The following is a 6986-nucleotide window of genomic DNA, read 5'->3' on the forward strand; positions in this document are numbered from 1 at the left end:
AGAATGTCTACCTCCCTTCCTTCTGCTATAGGTTGCTTCTTTAACCTTTTGGGATCGCATTGAGGATAATCATCATTGAACCATTTGTCCTCAGCTTCTACGACTGCTTTTCTCTTTCCCTTATCCTTCGCCATTCCCTTCCCCTTTGGCCTTCCCTTTGCTGCAGCCTTACGACCCATTTCACTAGTACTAGTACAACTGTAATTGCTGCACATATGAAAAAACATATTAGATAAACAACATATAAGTACCTAACAATATATTATGACAATGAAAGTAAACTATAACAAAACAAATTATAATTCTAAGGATGAGACAACATTAAAGAGAGAAGACAAGCATTCTAAGCATGAAACGATTGCCATCTTCCAAAGGTCAAAAAATAGAACAACCCACTACGACAAACAATATTAAAGAGAGAAGACGAGCATTCTCAATTGACTGTATATGTTGCAGGTGGAACACCAATTCAGTGATATGAGTTTGGTAGCAAAGCATATACATAAAGATCCTGAGGGTTATGGTAGGTATCTCTGTATTGATTAGACAAAGTATAACATCTACAGATACTATTGCTTAGGCAATTGTTTGATTTTTTAAGTAACTCGACAATTTTAATACAGCTCTTTTGTAAACTTGCATCCTTAAAGAAGATAAAGACACTCATATGGCTTTTTGTATGCCAAAGCTGGAACCATTGAAGGGGAGAGGCATGTGTTTAATCAAATCCACTGGAGGAGAGATATTGTCTCTTGGACCTCTATGATCATAGCTCTAGCTGAACATGGTCTGGGAGAAGAATCCAATGCGTTGTTTGAAAAGATGCTTACATTTGGAGTCCAACCTGATCATATAACATATGTCGGAGTGATATCTGCATGTACCCATGTAGGATTAGTAGAAAAAGGTCGGAGCTACATTAATTTGATGCAGAATGTGCACAAGATTGAACCCACCCAAAGCCATTATGGCTACATGATTGATCTGTTTGGTCGTGCTGGGTTATTTCCAAAAGCTCAAGAAGTCATAGAGAAGATGCCTATCGAACTAGATGTTATAGGTTGGGGTTCACTTTTAGCTTCTTGCAAGGTTCATAAAAATGTAGAGTTGGCTAGAATTTGCTGAGTATTGACCCAGAACACAGTGGGGCCTATTCTGCTCTTGCCAATGTATATTCTACTTGTGGAAGATGGGCTAATGCTGCTAGGATCCGAAAGTTGATGAAAGATAGAGGTGTAAAGAAAGATCAAGAATTTAGTTGGATTCAGATCAAGGATAAAGTTCATGTTTTTGGGGTTGAAGATGGAGTCCATCCACAGAAGGATGCAATATATCAGGTGATCGGAAAGCTGTGGGAAGAGATAAAAAAGATGGGTTTCATCCCTGACACTAAAGCGGTATTGCATGATCTAGAAGAAGAGTTGAAGGAACAGATACTGAGCCATCACAGTGAGAAGCTAGCACTTGCATTTGGGCTTATGAGTACTCCTGAGAAAACGACTCTGAGGATCATGAAGGAATCTGATTTCTGAATATGTCAGAATTGTATCTTCCTCATCTCTGGTATAGCTTGGTCTATTGTGTAAGCTTAAATCATTCAAAGTTGTCTTACCATTCAAGTAAGAATGTTGTGCTAATTTCCTCCACTGTTTGAAAGCTTTGTTTAACTAAATTGGATTTTAGTTTTTCACTAGTAGGAGGGTTTTCATGCCGCTTTGTGTTACCTTATTACTCCTTTTTGTTTTTCTTTGCATTTGACTTGCTAATTTGAAGATCTCCAGACATCCCAAAACTAATAGTGATAAGGTTTCACTGTTTCCCCCCTTAGTAGTTCCCATGCTGGAGAAATCTGTGTGGTTCTGGTTCTCGAATGCATATTCAATTTGTCTAACTAAATTGGATTTTAGTTCATATCCAAAGCTAATAGAAAAGTCAGAGATTTCTCACTGTTTTCCCTTTCTATAGTTCCCATGCTGGAGAAATTTGTCTTACTCTGGTTCTCTAGATGCTGGAGAATGCATATCAGCATATCCAATCTGTTTTCATTGCTTCTGCTTATCTAGGCTTGATAACCTTGCTTTGGCATTCATCCTCTCCACCCCCCCCAAGTTAAAACATAGGAAGTAAAAATCCACCTCTGTTCTCGTCCTCATTCCCTCAGATCGAAATGCAAATTCATTTCCCTCTTCCCATAAGCGAACGAGTAATATTCTAGTGAAAATGTGTTTGTGTTTGACCTTTTTTCCATTGTCACTGACAATCTTTAGAACACAAGAACAGAGAAGCAAATGACCAATTGAATGAGCATAAATAAGACCAATCCGTTTCTCAACTGGGAAGCGAAAGGGAGAAATCAATCAAATCAATGAAGGAAAGCTACCACTTTGACAAGGCTTGATTGCTTGGACAAGTAAATGATTGTTGTTAATAAGTGTCTTTATCTTCTTTAAGGATGCAATAACAGATATTGGAACTGTTACAATACCACAAACCGTATATATGCACAAATATTAAAACTGCAATTTGGATCGAAAGGATCTAGGACTCTCGTCTCTGTCCACCGGAGTTGACAAAGACTCCGACGAATGAATATGACCATGATGGCAACAATGACTGATTATGATGACAAGATGGAGAAAACCGAGCTTCCTAAATCAGTAAGTAGTATTCTCCACAATCTGTCTCCAAAGGATGCATATTCTACGAACTAATTGATGAAATGTTTGTCAAACCTATATTGTACAACTTGGTTCAAATGTAAAGATTGACAATGGTATTTTGTGGAGGTTTTTTATTATTATTTTTTTTTATTACTGATACTAAGTCCTTAGCTCAATATGGAAGAGCACTTGTAGAAAAACTAGGGGATGGTGGTTCGATTCCACTAGGATTCGTACATTATTGTTCTTTTTTTATTTATTTGTTCATTTTCTTGGAGAACTAAATTGGGCAAAAGCACATTGAAATGTCATACCAAATTTCTAAGTTAAAGGTGTCAAATCATATTGTGTATTGTTTGTGGTTTTCTTCGTGGTGTGTTCATCTTCTTGTTGGAAATTTTGACAATCTTTGTTATCTTACTTGTGTGTATCTAAGTTCGAATCTATCCATTCAAAAGTATCAGTGGCAAATGTTTTCAAACTTGGCATCTTTCATTGACCAACCATGGGCCATTGGAGGAGATTGAAACTCATATCTTAAGCCAATTGATCGTCAAGGGGATAGGCCTTTAACTTCTGTATCCTTAGCTCCATTCCAATCTTTTGTTAATGAGTTTGGCATTCTCAAACTCCATTCTACTAGAAGCAACTTTACATTGTCAAATAAACAAAGAAATGCTCATCGGATTGAGGGACTACTGGATCTGGTTATATGCAACATGGAATGGTTTTCTAAATTCCCAGAGGCTACTATCCACCATATTATTATCTCTCATTCTGATCATAAGGCACTTTTTCGTAAGGGTGGATCCACAGGAAGGAAAACAGAGGCATCCTTTCAGGTTTGAGCTCTTCTGGACTCATGAAGAATCTTATATGGACCTTCTTATTCAGAGTTGGGCAATGCCAGTTAATGTATCTCCTTCATATATTTTGGCAAGCTATCATCTTTATTTTCTTCTTTAAGATCTTGGAATAAGAAAACATTGAAAAAGTTTGAGCTCAAAGAAAGGCTATAAGGAATTTTGTTGTTGTGCATGAAAGTGTGAACCTGGAGGACGATCGCAATGGTATATCAGAAAAGCGCAGCTCCCCTTCATTACTCTTACACCTAAGGTAAACTTCCCTCCCGGGAGATTTTGCCATTAGTCTCTCATATGAGCTACAAAATCATTTCCAAGATTTTGGTGATCGCTTAACATATTGTCCCTTATCTAGTTTCTTTTCAACAAAATGCTTTGTCAAAGGTCCACATTCGACAATATTCTCATTGCACATGACATTCTTAAGAAGATCAATCACACAAGACAAGAAGAAGGTCTTATGGCAATCAAACTTGATATGAGCAAGGCCTATGATCGGCTGAAATAGAACTTCATTCACCCTTCATTTATATGGCTTCTCTCCTAAGTGGATTGAGTGGATTATGTTCTATGTTACAACTTAAATGCTCCTTCTTATTAATGGATCGGTTCGCAACTTCTCCTCACTTCCATCATCTCTCACCGTATTTATTTATACTAGTGTTGAACTATTGACCTTGCATTTAAAGCTAGCGCTTGGAACATAAGAAATTAAAAGGCATTCAACTAGTACATGGAGGTGTATCACATCTTGCTTTTGCTGATAATTTAATCTTATTTGGTCTAGCTACAAGGCAAAGCTCAAACTTTCGCTAGATTATTCGACTATTGCTCTCATCGCAAGAGCTGATTTCAACAACCAAAGGTCATTATAGTCCAGTACACCACCAATCGGAAGAGGGATCTTTCGATCCGGTTTCATATGCGCCAACATAAAAATGGATATCTACCGGGTATTCCTCTCTTTTTAGGTAACTTAAGAAAAGCATTGTGATATTCTTCTAGCTCTACTTATGGGAGGTCCGGGTGGAAGACTAAAATCTTATCATCTTCGGGAAAGCAATCATCCTTATGCAATATACTCTTGCCACCTTACCAACTCATTTCATGTTATGCTTCAGATGCCTTCCAACTCAAGACATGGAGAAATTTATGCGTCCTTTTATTGGTCTAATGGAGAAAAGCAACACGTTCACATGGTGGATTGACATACTCTTTGCTCTCCAAAATCTTAAGGTGGTTTGAATTTTAGAAACCTTCAGCAATTAACTTGATCCTTTTGTCTCAAGGCATGGGTTACTTTGTTTTCATTTTATGTGGGGTAGATTAATGAGGCACAAATAATGCAAACATTGCACTTTTTTGGAAGTGCAACCACAACCGATAAACTCATGGGGATGGCGCTCTATTCTAGGGGTGGATCTCATCAGTAGCATTTCATCTCAAATGGCAATCAAATTAATCCTTGGACTTCTATTGGATTCCTCTTTCCCGATCGGGCCTATCCCTTAGCGGAATGGACCCTCTAAGTGGCTCATTGATTGCGCTCATTCTCATACTTAGGACCGACTCTTGTTCACTTTGCCTCTTGTCCAATTCTTGCCATTCCAATCCCCGTTACCCATTGAAGATCGCATCATCTGTACTAGCTACGTCAACATTTTCAATTAGATCTCTTCGTTGCCTTCCTTCATCTCCATGATGAGAGGGAGTGCTACTTCATAATCCGACAAAAGAGAAAAGACAATCTATGGAGACCAATCCTGTATGCCAAGCCATTTATCCCCCTCCCCGCCCCCCCCCAAAACAAAAAAATTATATAAAAAACCCCGTTCGCCAACCATAACTGCTACAAAATACTTGAAAACAACTGATAATAGAACAAAACAAGACCAAAGGCTATAGAATCTATCCACATGCTACAATAAATCTTCGCATCTGATCTTAAATTAGCTTGAAACAAATTTGAGAGAAAAGAGAAGCAGAGGACCATTCGGCTCTTCTTTTTCCACCATAATCATATAACTGATGTGAGAGTTGTAGAAGTGACAAACTCATATAGAGAAAAAGATAGGCTAATAGAAGCACTTTATGTACCATCTTTGAAGTTAAGCATTCTAGAAGGCAAAAAAAATTTGTGTGTGTATTCACGCCATGAGATGAGGGGTAGTATTTCTATTTCCCATATACTGGACCAAATAATCATTATAAAACCCAAAATACTGGACTCTACAATGGAAGAAACATAATGACTTAGAACCATTATCAGATTTAGAACCAAACCATCCACTCTCAAACAAGGAAATGCAGTGAAAACATTAGCCAAAATCGACAAAAGAGATTGGGAGAGATGATGGATACCTGGATAATTCGGATCGCCTAGAACAAGAGGATTCGAGGTTGACCTAGAACAAGAGTTGGGGCAGAAGATATCGATTGAAAATGTCTTTGTAGAGCTGCTCTGCAAGTGCGTGTTCAAGGGTAAGTACACCTGCAACGCATGCCAGGTCTTAAGCTGCAACCCCCAAATTCGTCTTCGTCTTCTCCCTCTGCAAAGAAGAAAACAATGAATGTCTTCGTCTTCGTCTTCTCCCTCTGCAACAGGTCTCAACTTGAAAAGAAAACGAAGAGCTGAATGGCTGTCTTGCTAGCTTCTCTTGATGTTCCTCTTCTCTAGCTTGGTTCAGAGCTCCAAAAACGTCAAATGAAATGGGCGGGGTGAAGAACAGGGGTTTTGGGTAGTTTCAAAATGTTTTGAACCTGGTTGTTTATACGATTACACATTCGTGTATATACGTATAGGGTTTGGATGTGTAATACCTCATAAAACGTATTAACCAAACTTATACTAACCCACTCGAACCGGCCAGACGGACCGCTGGGTTTGCATCAAACCGAACCGTACTGAGAAAACAAGCTTTATGAGGTGGGTTTTGATATAACTTGATTAATTTAATGAGAGGATAATGTCAGCCGTCCGATTAGATTAGACGGCTGGCTGCACGGTCAAGCGCATTTGTGAGGCACTACTGAAGCAAAATTGCAAAAATCTGAAACAGGTCGCTTCTATCCTGGCTGTCCATACTAGGAGTACCTTGTTCATCACCCAAAGAAATCCCCCCTTGAATATGGAGCTGAATTTTTGCAATCAAAGATAGGTACATAAGCATAGCATGAAGAGAGGTGCACATTTATAAAGAGGGTTGCATTTCTTGTCTTTCATTATACAACAAGCCAAAGATTACCCAAAAAAAAATACAACAAGCCAAAGCTATCCACATTTCATATGAATATTATCAGAAAATATCGGTGTTACTAATAAGAGATCTTGATTGATAAATCGAATAATTCATGGCCTAACATTAATATTACAGGTATTTCGGGGGTGGCATTTGAAAATTTCCCAATTTCTAAAGAAAACTCTGATTATCTAGAAGAAACTCTAGTAGCCAGCCTTCGAAAG

General features: G+C 38.3%; 1 pseudogene; it reads left to right on the plus strand.

Annotated features, from left to right (window-relative positions):
* Window positions 1–762: 762 nt before the first annotated feature.
* On the plus strand, window positions 763–1532 carry LOC149023986 (pentatricopeptide repeat-containing protein At2g22070 pseudogene; annotated as a pseudogene).
* The last annotated feature ends 5454 nt before the right edge of the window (window positions 1533–6986 follow it).

This window comes from Hakea prostrata, chromosome 2 (genome assembly GCF_041222555.1).
Source record: "Hakea prostrata isolate BN-2017 chromosome 2, UWA_Hpros_2, whole genome shotgun sequence".
Lineage (NCBI taxonomy): Eukaryota > Viridiplantae > Streptophyta > Magnoliopsida > Proteales > Proteaceae > Hakea > Hakea prostrata.